This window comes from Erythrolamprus reginae, unplaced genomic scaffold, assembly GCF_031021105.1.
Source record: "Erythrolamprus reginae isolate rEryReg1 unplaced genomic scaffold, rEryReg1.hap1 scaffold_232, whole genome shotgun sequence".
NCBI classification, from domain to species: domain Eukaryota; kingdom Metazoa; phylum Chordata; class Lepidosauria; order Squamata; family Dipsadidae; genus Erythrolamprus; species Erythrolamprus reginae.
In genome coordinates this window covers 52,794-66,937 of record NW_027248600.1, presented here as the reverse complement: position 1 = coordinate 66,937, position 14,144 = coordinate 52,794, and the positions used below count along the sequence as shown (strand labels likewise).

The 14,144-nt window shown below is 38.0% G+C and overlaps 1 protein-coding gene across 1 annotated transcript in view; it reads left to right on the top strand.

The window, feature by feature from the left end:
• Positions 1-12,738: 12,738 nt before the first annotated feature.
• The window catches only part of LOC139156024 (collagen alpha-1(VII) chain-like), a gene marked incomplete at its 3' end in the record, with an annotated part of 52,324 nt that continues 50,918 nt past the window's right edge, over positions 12,739-14,144 (top strand). The window contains exon 1 of the mRNA XM_070731387.1: positions 12,739-12,810. The remainder of the gene's footprint in view (positions 12,811-14,144) is intronic.

Below are 14,144 nucleotides of genomic sequence, written 5' to 3'. Positions count from 1 at the left end.
CTGCTGAGGTATCTAAAGACAAAAGAAAAGTTCAAAGAAATCTGAAATGGAATAGCTATGCTCATCAATTAAGAGGACAACAAAGTTAGAGGTCATGTGCAAACCCCTTCCCCCACAAATTTGTTAATTGAAATTTACAGCAAGCCGACTGGCTTATTGTGTTTCATGTCTATCCCAAAGTTGCGCACGAAGCAGAAGTTGAATAGTTTTATGGTGATTCGCAATACTTTGTTGACACAACATCAAAAAAGGCATCTTATTAATTTTAGGGAAATAGAATGCATCTGGAATAATGCAAAGATTTGGCTCTGGTATACAAAAGGAAGAGGACACAGAGTTTTACTAAGAAAAACCAATGTTTATAATAAATACCAGCTTTCAACAACTTAAAAGTCAACTCTACATATGGACATTGCTGAAGACCAAACTCAAGTTGACTATATAATTTGCATGCCAAAACAGAGGATTTCTATTGACTTGATGTTCAGGGTAGCTCAGAATTTGCAGAATGACATTTTAAATGAAGGAAGACAAAATTGTTAGACTAGTAAGAACAACCTGAGCACAAACATATGATTGTGCGGTGTAGCTAACGAATAAATTAATGAGTGAGATTTCTTCAATAGAGTACCTGAAGAACTCTGAATTGAAGTCCATAACATTATTTAAGGTAAAACAAAAATATCCCCAAATGCAAATGAAGGCAAAATGGGTTAAAATCGGATCAAAATAGTTAAAGAAAGATAGTATACAAAAGACAACAGAGTAACATTTGCCCAACTAAACTCTGAATTCCAGAAAACAGACCAGAAATTGTGTATAAATAAGCAGGGATACAAAGCCTGATAAAATACACTGCTCAAAACAGAACAAAAGTTGGTAGAGTAGTTATCTTGAGAAGGACAACCTCTCGTCGTCTAGCCAGTGACCAATTCAGCTTGTGTCCCAGCTCGTCACTCACTCTTAATAAGTTTGGCTTCAATGTGTTCCTTTTGATCCCACCTTCATCACCAGTATTAAATCGGTGAATGAAGCTGATAGCAACAGAGGCAGACTTCAGAAGTGAACAACAAACATCAACCTTTATTTCAGCACCACAGAAACAGAACAGAGAACAGGCATCTTGACAGCTCCTTTTATACTGGACCTGTCAAACTCTCAACCAATGACAAGGGTTCAATTTCCTACTTGCTGGCTGCTTGCATCAGTTCCAATCATGCTCGATTGGGAGCCGGTGCAGTTGTAACTGTGAGGACTTAACAGTATTCCTATTAAAGAAGTGATTATGTGTTTAGCGTGAGATGCGAAAAATATAATTTAAAAAGATGTTTCCTGAGCAAGTTTTCTTTCTTAAACAGCCATAATCGTTGCCATGAAGCATGTTACTAGATATTCAATTATTATTATTATTATTATTATTATTATTATTATTATTATTATTATTATTATTTAGATTTGTATGCCGCCCCTCTCCATAGACTCGGGGCGGCTCACAACAATAACAAAGACAATGTAAGAACAAATCTAATAATTTAAAAAACTCTAAAACCCCCATTATTAAAAGCAAGCATACACACAAACATACCATGTATAAACTGTATAGGCCCAGGGGAGATGTCTCGGTTCCCCCATGCCTGACGGCAGACATGGGTCTTAAGAACTTTACGAAAGGCAAGGAGGGTCGGGGCAGTTCTGATCTCCGGGGGGAGCTGGTTCCAGAGGGTCGGGGCCGCCACAGAGAAGGCTCTTTTCCTAAACTCTAATAGCAGCAAAACCACTTGGTAAACCAAGTGGACTCTCCCTCTCTCTTTCTTTCTCTCTCTCACACACATACACACATCTGCTGTTGTTCATGGTGACCTTGGCAGAAGACAATTCATTCAGCAAATGCCTGCCAATGCTGACTCACTATACTGAGAAGCCAAAACTGTGATTGGGGCATAAAGACAAAATAGCATGTCTATTGTCTTCATCACTTCCCTCCAACTGGTTGCCCTCCAAATGTTTTGGAATACAGCTTTCATCAGCTTTGTGACTAGTGGCCAGAAATTGTGGGAGAAATACTTTAAAACGTCTGGAGGAAACCTGGATTCTGAATCATCAGAGTGTTTAATTTCAATGTGTAATGAAAAGTAAAGCCTGGGATTATACATCATGCTGTACACTGTGGCCTATTTTGTTTCACTTAGCATTTGGTCTGAGCTATGTAGTTGTGGTGTATTTATAAACGGTGATTAAAAAAAGCACAGCTTGGTAATAAAGCTTTATGTACCTAACATTAGAAAAATATAGTTTTATTTAAGACATTGGTTATTCCAATTATTTCATATACGGTACATTATTTCTGTAATATTGTAAACCTCTGCTGGTCAATTCCGTTATGCTCTGGAGAAAAGAAAGTAAGAAAATATGTTTGTCAAAATCCTCTGCTATATTTTTGTTAGTTCTGTTCTGATTTCTTTCTGGCTCACAAATCATACTCTCAATCACCTGATCGATTTTTCCAAAATTGGCTTCTCGGGATGTGTGGATCACTTGCTGCTGGAAACAAAATAAACTGTAGTCCAGTGGGATAGTAATATTTGGGCTGCAAAACTCTGGATGACAAGTAAATGGAAGCAAAAGCAGTTTTCTCTATCTGTCTCCTGGAGTTTTACATCCCAAATATGATTAGCCTCTTTGAGCACATTAGGAAGGAGTTACCTTCAGGAAGGCTGTCATATAGAATTAAATCCAAGGATCCCTCTTTGGTTGAACATTTCATGATACTGCTTAAATATAGAAAGTGGGATCTGCAAATCATGTATTTCTATTTAGAGATAAATCCATCCAATCAGCTAAATCCTCCTCCACGACAATCATTCTATCTCTGCTTCCTGAATGTTGGCATTCTAGTCATGTTCAACAGTTAAGACTTCCGCACTCTGTAGTTCTGTATCCCAGACATTATTTTCCATTGCTTAGTGTTTTCATGATACATTCTCAGATCTGCTAGTATGGAGGACATATACTGGAGAATTGAGATTAATATATGTTAGAATGTTAAAATTGTATTTCAGTCCATTAATAGGGACACTAGAGGTATCTACACACACACATACACACATACCTGCTGTTGTTGATGTGACTTCCTTAGTTTGGTGCTTCCATATGTGTTAGAACTACAATTTTCAATATTACTAGCTAATAGTCCTGCCAGTTGAAAATTCTCAAGTTGCATTATCAAAGGTTCTAGGAAACATCAGCTTTGGAAAGCTCTTTGGAAGGCTATTTCTGCTGCCTGCTGCCTGCAATTTGGCAGTTCAAATTTCACCAGGCTCAAGGTTGACCCTGCCTTCCATCGGAAGGAAATAAAACGAGGACCCAAATTGTTGGGGACAATATACTAAATCTGTAAACCTATGAGAGAGGGCTGTAAAAGCACTGTGAAGCAGTAAATAAGTCTAAGTGCTATTGCTATTCTATAAATAAGAATGAGGAAAGGGTGGCTTGTAAGTGACTTATCTCTCCCCATGGAAGGTAGTTTTTCTGTAGATGCAACATATACTTGAAACCTCTAAGAAAGGACATTCATTAGTTTCAGGTGAGATATCACCTATACATTGGTTATATTCACTTATCTGTCGCCAATCCAAAGTGCAATACTAGCATTTCAATGCTATTCAAATGATAGCCAGGTGCTTGAAAGTTATAAAGGCTACGATGTGTTAAACAAGTTCAAATAAACTTCTGGAAGGCTAAGTTCTTGTTTGTTGGTGTCTGAGCTTTTAAAGTTCAATTCAAATGCTGTACACTATTTAGGTGGTTCATAATTTGGATATCTTCTTGGATTTAGGGTTCCTGCTTGAGGGGCCTTGGAAAAGATTTGCTGATCTTGAAGAAAAACAGGAAGGGACAGGATAAAACTGTTTGATTTAATTTTGTTTTGGCAAAGAATGGACAAGATAGCCTTTGAAAGATTGCAAAAGCTGTTGAGTGAGTGAACCAATTACATTGTTCCAAAAAGCATGCCCAGTAGTGGAAGTTAGATAAATTAGGGACTGCAGAAAGAAATTGCATTTAGTTCCAGGTGGATTGGTAATAGCTTGTGCTTTTAAAAATTATTTTCTTGTAAAATTACAGCAACAATAAATATATAATAGGGGTATATTGGTTTAAAATAGTTATTAATTTTTTTTATTTGAAATAAAATAAATATATAGAAAATTATTTAAGGGGTTTGATGGAACAATCCCCATAAAAGCTTCTAAATACAAACATATATACATTTCTATTTCCTCTTCCTCTGTTATGATGAAAAGCAAACTGATTTATTTCCAAACTGCTACAGTACAACCTAGAAAGCAAGTCTGATGGTGTCTTTATTTTGATTCTAATAAACTTTTATCTTGAATTCTTTCCATCTACACTATACAGTGAAGGTAACATGTCTGTGAAATCTAAGTTATTGAGTCCCTTTTTCAAAACAAAGACTGATGTCTAAAGACAGATAGAGATGCTGGTTCTAGCAAGAGGTTTATGGCTTGTAACCAATAGTGCTGCTCATACTGATCTCTGATCAGGGGTGAAATCCAGCAGGTTCTGACAGATGTGCTTTTGCTTACTTAGCAATCTATTTTGATACTCAGTATACAAAATTACATTTATATACAGTATATACTGCATACAAATAGTAGTTCTGAGGAAATAAGAGTTGTGGGATGGAAAAGTGAGATTTATATATCTTTTTTTAAAAAAATTATTTATTTATTTATTTATTTATTTATTTATTTATTTATCAGATTTGTATGCTGCCCTTCTCCGTAGACTCGGGGCGACTAACAACAACAGTAAAACAATATAAACAAATCCAATAATTTAAGTTGATTTAAAAACCCTAATTTAAGAAACCAATCATACCTACAGACATACCATGCATAAATTTTATAAGCCTAGGGGGAAGGGAAAGTCTCAATTCCCCCATGCCTGATGACAGAGGTGGGTTTTAAGGAGCTTACGAAAGGCATCTTCAAATTAAGGATTTTTAGCAGAGAACAGACTGCGAACAAGCTGAGTCTCATCATAACTGAAAGTCACCTGCAGCTTTTGGGGTGATGAAAATTATTGCAACTGTTGCATGCCAAAGAATTAAGCCATCCAACTTTCTCCCAGATCTTATTTCTGGGCACTTTCTATTCTCCAGCGCTTATCACTTATTTCATTATCTCATTGGATGACCGTTTCCTATATATGGGCAACTGGTTTCATGGCGACGTTCAACAGTACGACATTACTGATCCCCACTGCCATCGGCTATTGGGCCAGGTGAGCTCCTTCTCACTTAAAAGCCTTGGAAGGTTTGGGATCCTTGCACATGTCCCTTCATTCCACCATTGGAACCATGATGACGTGTTAAGCAGAGAACTAATCCAGCCCTCAGTTATTGGGAAAGCATCTCTAAAGGTGTTCAGATGGGCTGCACTTCCAAATACCATAGTCTGGGCTGAAGAAGATTGCGGCTTGGGGAAAGGGAGACTGTCCTTCAGCCTGAACTGACCCTTCTTTTGGGTCCTGCTGGTGTACAGTATACATGAAAAGTTAAATTAACAATATTGATTTGGCAGTTAGACAATGTCTAATGACTTACCGGTAGTTCTTAGTACCAAATTTTGCAGAGTATGGTTAGAATTCCTAGAATTTTGTGAAACAAATGTGCAATAAAAGTATAGTCTCTTCCCTATTATATATGTATATTTAAGGGCACAAAACATAATCAGTATTCATTAATTTAAAATGTAAACAGGGCTTTTAAACATTATATTAAGAGAATTTCTCCTTTTCCATAGGAAAATGCCTTGTTCAAAATAAATAGCATGATCTATATACAATTAAAGTATGTTTCTTGTATCAAAATTGTTTTACTTATGGAAATTTAGCTGTTAAACATATTGTTTCTAAATATACAAACTGTTCTTTGCATAATATTCATGTTATCTAATTTATACTTCCTGGCAGAGTACAAAGGTATTACTTTACTTATATGTTTAGCACAGAACAATATGATTATGATCCACCATTCTGGATATAAAATTGAAGGGAATTCAGTTTAAGGATGTTAGTGACTATAATTAAACAGGCAAAGTCAAACAGCATCACAATATACTTTCATTGTTTTGTCTTCATGGAAGTTAATGAAATCCTATGGGCTTCATACTTGTGATTCCAGACACTTCAGTTTAGAAACCACGATTCTGGCTGTGTTGTAAATGCAAACTATTGTGATTTATAAAATTAATTATAGCTAAGCAACTTACAGTATCGCTTAATTCAACATGTAAATCTGAACACTGACCTCAATAATAATGCTACTATTCTCTCGAATGTGTCTTTTGTTACATTTTGTTACATATTTTGTTACATATTCCATAGTTTTATTATTTCCTGAGAAAAATTGGTTTTCCGCAAGTTGTATAATCAAGCTTCTGGGTTGTTTGTTTTATTGCTGCTTTTTCTATATTAGGAAAGAGGGAAAATAAGTTTTCCCCTTTTGCACATATTTCTTTTCTCTCAAACCAGGCTAGAGACCAAGCAATCCAGCTGAAGAATCCTTATGGCATTTTCTTGTTTGTCTTTAGTCTGCTGGTTAATTTGGAAAAGTTAAAAAAGTTAAAATTTCTCAACAAACTTTGGAATTGCTTCCATATGTTAAATGTCTCCCTTATTTCCATTGCCCCATCCTTTTCCAGTGCTTAAGCTGAGGACACCCATATTCTCTAGGGCCCCACAAATTACGTAGCTATAACTAGCATGATCAAAGTCAAGGCTGATGGAACTTGAAGCAACATCTCATGTGCCATGTGTTCTCCTCTACTGTTTTATTAATCTTCCGACATATACTAGCAAAGGCAGGCATTTGAGATACAAAAATTAAGTTTAAAAAAAGTTTTTAAAAAGTAAATTAAAAACCAATGGATGTCTGAAGTGACAAATGATAACACATGTATCATGAGTTTCATCAGGCATCGTGCTACATTTCTGTCTGCGAATTGTGTGATGATATCATGATGCACATGTCAAGATTGGAACATCATCGCCGTCTGTTAGAGATGCCACTAAAAAGATATATTCTTGTGGCTAATTATTGTTCAGATAATAATCATTTGGTGTTTCATAATAATCTTCCAGGAACACTTATTGTGAGACTAGAAGCTGAATTGAAAATATTACTTGCTGAAAGAAGATCATTTTCAATGTACAGTAACTGAATTTCAACATGCCTGGGATAAACATATATCCATCCTAAGATAAAATACACGAAACAGTATAAGGGCAGACTAGATGGACCATGAGGTCTTTTTCTGCCGTCAGGCTTCTGTGTTTCTATGTTTCATCATCACAATAGATTTTCCAAACAATAACATAAATAGTGTACAATTCATACAACTGAACATACAGCATATGAATTACAATTATGTAACAACAATAATAGTACTTAGCAATATTTATATTCCTAGTGGTTTACAGCCCTTTCTAAGCTGTTTACAGAATTAACATATTGCCCCCAATAATCTGGTTCCTCATTTTGCTGACCTTGGAAGGATTGAAGGCTGAGTCAACTTTGAGCCAATTCAGTAGGCTGAGTCAACTTTGAGCCAATTCAGTAGAATTAGCCTGTAGTACTACATTCTAACTACTGTGCCACTGCAGTTCTTAGTAATAAAGTAATGTAAAAATAATGATTCAATGGAAATGGAGTCAATGGAAATAGATACCTCTCTTGAAAAGAAATAATATTAAGATTCTCTTAGAAAACAGATAAATGAAAATATGAAGAAGAATAACATTTTGACAACAGGTAACAGACCCTTACACCCTCTATTCATTGCAGTGGGTCAGGCTTCCTGATGTATATCTCAAAATTTATAGATATTCATATCTTCCACTAGTTAAAATACTCCCTCTGTTTTCTGGGATGAATTCTTGTCCTACTGTAGCTACAATTCAACACTGTGACCAGCTGTGCTAAAGAGAGCCCATTGCAGATGAATGACAAGCTGATCACATCGGGAATGTTATTTGCATTTGGGTCAGAAGTAATAGTTTGTTGGGTTCCAAGGTGAGCAGGTCTGCCATTAAATTGCACAACTGTGTTTCTATGACTGATTTTTGAATAATGCAACTAAAATGTATTTTGTCATTCCACTAGCAAGCAACATCTCTAAAAACAATTTTAACAGGTATTTAGTTCTATTAGTTCTATTAGTTAGCTGTGGCAATAAAAGCAATTACTATACAAGATAGTATCTGTATCTCAGGGTATCTGTATCTCAAGGTCCTTAATGCTTCCTTTGGAATCTCCTTATCTCATTTATCTTTTCTTCCTTTCATATATGATTTCCTATACTTTTATATCTTTTCTTATTTCCTTTTCTTTATTTATATTACTACATGTCTATTCTCTTCAATGTGTATTATGTATTGGACTAACTAACTAACTAACTAACTAACTAAATAAATAAATAAATAAATAAATAAATAAAATATATATAAATAAATAAATAAAATAGAATAACATAAACAATAATAAAATAAATAAAATAATAAAATAAATAAATAAGCTTGCAGACATTTTATTACTAAATAATGCACTTATTATGGTACTTATTTTGGAATGAAACATAATATCATTGCGAATATGTGGTGTAGTTTCTTGTCATTTGCAGACACAAAGAACATCAGAGCATATTGTAACAAATGGAGAGAGAAAAAATTCTAGCTTTTCCCACATAATAATTTTGCATAGTTTATTACTTCAGTTTATGATTTCTAGGCAATTCTTTATCTGTTTTTCTGCCCTGATCAAACTTTTTAATCAGTTCTGGAAATCTACACAAAAGCAACTGAAAAGATAGGAAACAGATTAGGAATTGGTTAAAGCTACTTTAAATTATAAATAAATATAGTTTGTCAACAAGGCTTCCTCTTATTTTTATGTAAATGGTTAAAACAAGCCTTGCCTTTAGTATAATATAAAAATACAACTACTTGTACATAGGTGACTACTGATCACATAGACATATGTGTAATGAAGTGCTACCAAAACTTTTACTACCACACTGTGGGCATGGCTTATGCAGGACACCCTGCATTTTCTTTCAACATCTTTCAGTGCAAATTGGGTGCTATGGGGTGGAGCTCCATTTTCGCTACCCCACTGCGTTTCCCCCCATCTGGGCAGTAGCCCACCCATGCATATGTGCACATACATATGTAGGAAGCAACTCAGAGTTCAGAGTTTTCTGCTTCAACCACCGTGTCTGGAATTCAAAGTAATAAGCATAGCCAGTGCATGGAAAGAAAGAGTTAAACTTTTCTGCATATCTTTGTTTCAATCTAGCTCTTAGTGGATATGATTGATGATTATCTATCAAGTTGGTGTTGACTCTTAGGAATCCTATAGAGAGATTTTCTCCAGGAATGTCTATCCTCAAACTGGTCCTTCAACTCTTTTTAATAAACACAATAGCAGCTCTATTTTCTGCCAATATCAAAAAACGTTTTAATGGTTCTTACCATGAAGTCTGGATACCAGTCTTCAACTGGAAAACTTCACTGATGTGGTGGAAGTTTTACCAAGATGAAACTGCTTATTTTATAGAAATTGCTTCCTGAAATGATATTAAAGTTAAAGTTTAATTTAACACCAAAAAAAGTTTCTCCTCCATAAATCCTCCCTACATGGGCCTACATGTTATTAATTATCAGCACACAATAAACATTGAAAACAGCAATTATAATCTATTTCTGTCAAAAAGGAACAATATAGAGACTTTCTTTTCAAATAAATCAAAAGAAACCTAGCACCAAGACCTATTTTTTAAAATGTAGCTGATTCATCCCTTAAGTAAGTTCTACTATACAGTGATCCCTCGATTATCGCGAGGGTTCCGTTCCAAGACCCCTCGCGATAATCGATTTTTCGCAATGTAGGGTTGTGGAAGTAAAAACACCATCTGCGCATGCGCGCCCTTTTTTCATGGCCGCGCATGCGCAGATGGTGGAGGTGGGGAGCGACGAAAGTGCGGAAGCCGACAGATTGCTTTGAATGTCGGCTGCCCCCGCCCCCCCAGCACCCGCTCGCCCGCCCTTCACCGCTCGCCCGCCCTTCGCCTGGCCACCCGCCGTTCACTCGCTGCTCGCCCGGCCACCCGGGTTCGGCTGCGACCTTTTAAAACAGCCGCGCCGCTTCCCAGCTGACTCCCGAAGCCAAACGCGGAAGTGGTTTTTTTTTTAATTAATATTTTTTTAAAAATCGCGATATAGCGTTTCGCGAAGATCGAGATCGCGAAACTCGAGGGATCACTGTATTCACAAAGTCTGTCCAATCTAAGCAAATAATCAAATTATAGCTATTGTCTCATTTTCCTTTGGTGAAATGGGAGATATGAAACTTCAGATTTTACCGCACTATGGCCCCAGATTGAATTGGATGGGTGGCCTCTGAGTTAAATTGGGCTATCTTCTGAATTCAAGGTAAATTTTCTGAATAGTGAACATCTTTAATTGGCCATGAATATAAGTAAAGGTGGTGTTTCTTTCCATGCACAATGGTGATTATGTGCATTGAACAAAGAGACAGTAATTATTTCAGATGAAATAGTATAAACACTTTTTTGTCTAAGCACATTTTTTTCTACTTAACACATAGTTCCAGGAATTCTGGAACCTGTTTTTAGGTGGTCAGATGAATTCCAGTAGAACTGAAGTTCATAAATAGGATAACTAGGAGAATGTGCTTTGTTCTTTTAGGTAAAAAAAAATCAATTCCTTTAAAAGTGGGGTTTTCAACCATGTGCTGTGGGCTGCAAGTGGCCCTGGGCAGCTAGTAATGTGGTCCTATAAGATTATAATTTTTAAACTTATACTGTGATTTATATACATTAATTATATTCTATATGCAGCCCAAGACAATTCCTCTTCACTTAATGCAGCCCAGGCAAGCCAAAAGGATAGGCACCCATTCTTTAAAATAAATAAAGGTGGTAGGCTAGATTGAGAAGTTGGAGCATCTTGAAAGAAGTCAGAACACTGCCCTGAACAAGCCCTGAGTACCAAGTCTAAATCAATCAATCAATCAATCAATCAATCAATCAACAATGTAGGTAGTCCTCGACTTACGATTACAACCAAGCCCAAAATTTATGCTGGTTAGCAGATGACCATTTATAGGTGGTCCTTGACTTACCACCACAACTGAGCACAAAACTTCTGTTAAGCGAGACAATTGCTAATTGAGTTTTGTTCCATTTTACAACCTGCAATTGTTCCGTTAGTAACAGTGTTGTTAAGCGAATATGGTTTCCCCATCGGCTTTGCTTGTCAGAAGGTTGCACAAGGTTATCGGGTAAGCCCTGTCATATAGACCAACCACTGAGATAAGCGTGTTTAATGTAAATCACGTGAAGCTGCAACGATCCTAGGTGTGAAAAAATGGCCATAGAAACATAGAAGATTGAGAGGGAGAAAAAAGACCTCATGGTCCATCTAGTTTGCCTTTATACTATTTTCTGTATTTTATCTTAGGATGGATAGATGTTTATCCCAGGCATGTTTAAATTCAGTTACTGTGGATTGACCAACCACGTCTGCTGGAAGTTTGATCCAAGCATCTACTCCTCTTTCAGTAAAAGTAATATTTTCTCACGTTGCTTCTGATCTTTCCCCCAACTAACTTCAGATTGTGTCCCCTTGTTCTTGGGTTCACTTTCCTATTAAAAACACTTCCCTCCTGAACTTTATTGAAACTTTTAACATATTTTGATCATGTCCCCCCTTTCCTTTCTGTCCTCCAGACTATACAAATTGGATTCATTAAGTCTTTCCTGATAAGTTTTATGCTTAAGACCTTCCATCATTTTTGTAGTCCGTCTTTGGACCCATTCAATTTTATCAAGATCTTTTTGTAGCTGAGGTCTCCAGAACTGAACATTAATTAATTAATTAATATTTAATTATTAACATTCCAAATGTGGTGTTGCCATATGTCCTTTTTTTTCAGCACCATGGTAATTTGTTGTTGTGAACCGCTCCGAGTCTCCAGAATGGGGCGGCATACAAATGTAGTAAGTAAGTAAGTAAGTAAGTAAGTAAGTAAGTAAGTAAGTAAGTAAGTAAGTAAGTAAGTAAAGTAAGTAAGTAAGTAAGTAAGTAAGTAAGTAAGTAAGTAAGTAAGTAAGTAAGTAAGTAAGTAAGTAAGTAAGTAAGTAAGTAAGTAAGTAAGTAAGTAAGTAAGTAAGTAAAAAAAGAAAGAACGGTCAGTAAACGAAAGGTTGTAAGTCGAGGACTATCGGTCCCTGGCAGACCTAGCTAGGTAAGGGCTCCTCAGCGCTATTCAGGCACCAGAGACAAATACCTGAGGCAGCCACCGGGGCTGGGGGGGGGCAGCCCACCGACACTCCCTTCCCGCCGCCCATTTTCTGCAAGGAAGCGAAGGGCGCTTGGACTCGCCGGGGCGACGGCGGTGAGGGGAGAGGACTGGGCCGAGCCCAGAGCGGCAGGAGGCGCAGCGCCGGAGGAGGGGCGAACGGCGTATACACAGACAACGCCCCCTCCCCTTTTCTCATCCTTTTGGCAAACGGCGTCGCGGGACTTTCTCGGGTTGCGTGTGTGGTGTGTTTTTTCCCCCTCCCTTTTCCCTCGGCTGCTTTTCGGCTGCTTCTCGCTTCTTCCCCGATGAGCAGCGCGGGAGACGTTCAGGGGGGCCGCCGCTGAGGGGGAAAAGAGAGGCAAGTCCCCAGATCTTCTGCAGAGTATGCGCTCGGGCAGCGGCAGGTAAATTCCCACTTTGGAGGAGCGGATGCGGCGTTCAAGCGGGGTCAGGTTTGCACAGCCAGCGGGACACAGGCGCGCGCGTGAGGGAAGGCGCGCGAAAGGAGGGGAATCCCGCTGCAGCTGACCACCCCCTCCCCCCTCCGTTATTCCAAAGTCAGGGCGTCTCGGCGAGTACACTTGGAGGGGGCTTAACTTTTAGACTTAAGACTAACTTTAATTGTCCCGTTGAATGCGCGCTAATGTGCATTGAAATGAAATTTCATCGCGCGCTTCTGAGTGACCACCTTGCGCCACGGCCTTAACATCCGCGGAGTTTACGTCCAAGTAGGAGAGGAAAGCCTTACTTTGCACGCGCTCAGAGACACCTCTGGGTTTTGCTTCCTGGCGCTAAAGGAAAACAGTTTATAGCATTTTAGCATTAGCATTTAGACTTATATACCGCTTCACAGTCCTCTCTAAGCGGTTTACAGAGAGTAAACATATTTCCCCCAACAATCTGGATCCTCATTTTACCGATCTTGGAAGGATGGATGGCTGAGGCAACCTTGAGCCTAACTGAGATTCGATCTGCCAAACTTCTGGCAGCCTGTGATCAGCAGAAGTAGTTTGCAGTCCTGCACTCTAACCACTGCACCACCGAGGCTCCTACTTTAACAGAGTGCCCCTTTGACAAGTTCTAATGAAGTGCTGTATTGTTTCTTCTTTTTCTTCATGTGTCTTGGGCTGCTTCTAATTCTTGTTTCCACTTGTTAATCGCTCAGAAATCAGCTTTCTTTTCTATGCATCTTGCCGTCATCTCTTCCTGGAAGGTTGCGTCCTGTTTCTGGAACTTGGGCAAGCAGCCACTGGCACATTGTTGGCCATGCTCAGTTGCTTTCCATGAACAGGGGGACTGGTCTCTTCCTCCAGTTCTTTGGTGGCTTTCCCCCTTAAACTCCTTAAGTTCTTGGACAGCTCAAAGAAGCTCAACCATAGATCCTTTGTTTGCCCCTCCTCCAATTGTGCTCTAATTCCCATCAAACTAAACATCTTTTTGGGGTTGATTGTTGGGACCTGTAGTGTAAAAACATCAGGCCAACTCTGGATTAAATGAGTCCCATTGCCATAGACTGCTCAGCTAGGGAGAGAAGCATTCATTCAAAAAGATTACTAGCCCAGAATCATATACGGTGATCCCTCATTTTTCGCGGGGGATGCCACCCGTGAAAAACGAATTTCCATGAAGTAGAGGAAATATTTTTTTTAAATGTATTTAACGAGTATTTGGACTTTTAAAACCCACCCTTTGCATTAAACAGCCATTCTATAATGTTTCTCTGCTGGAACTACATGTG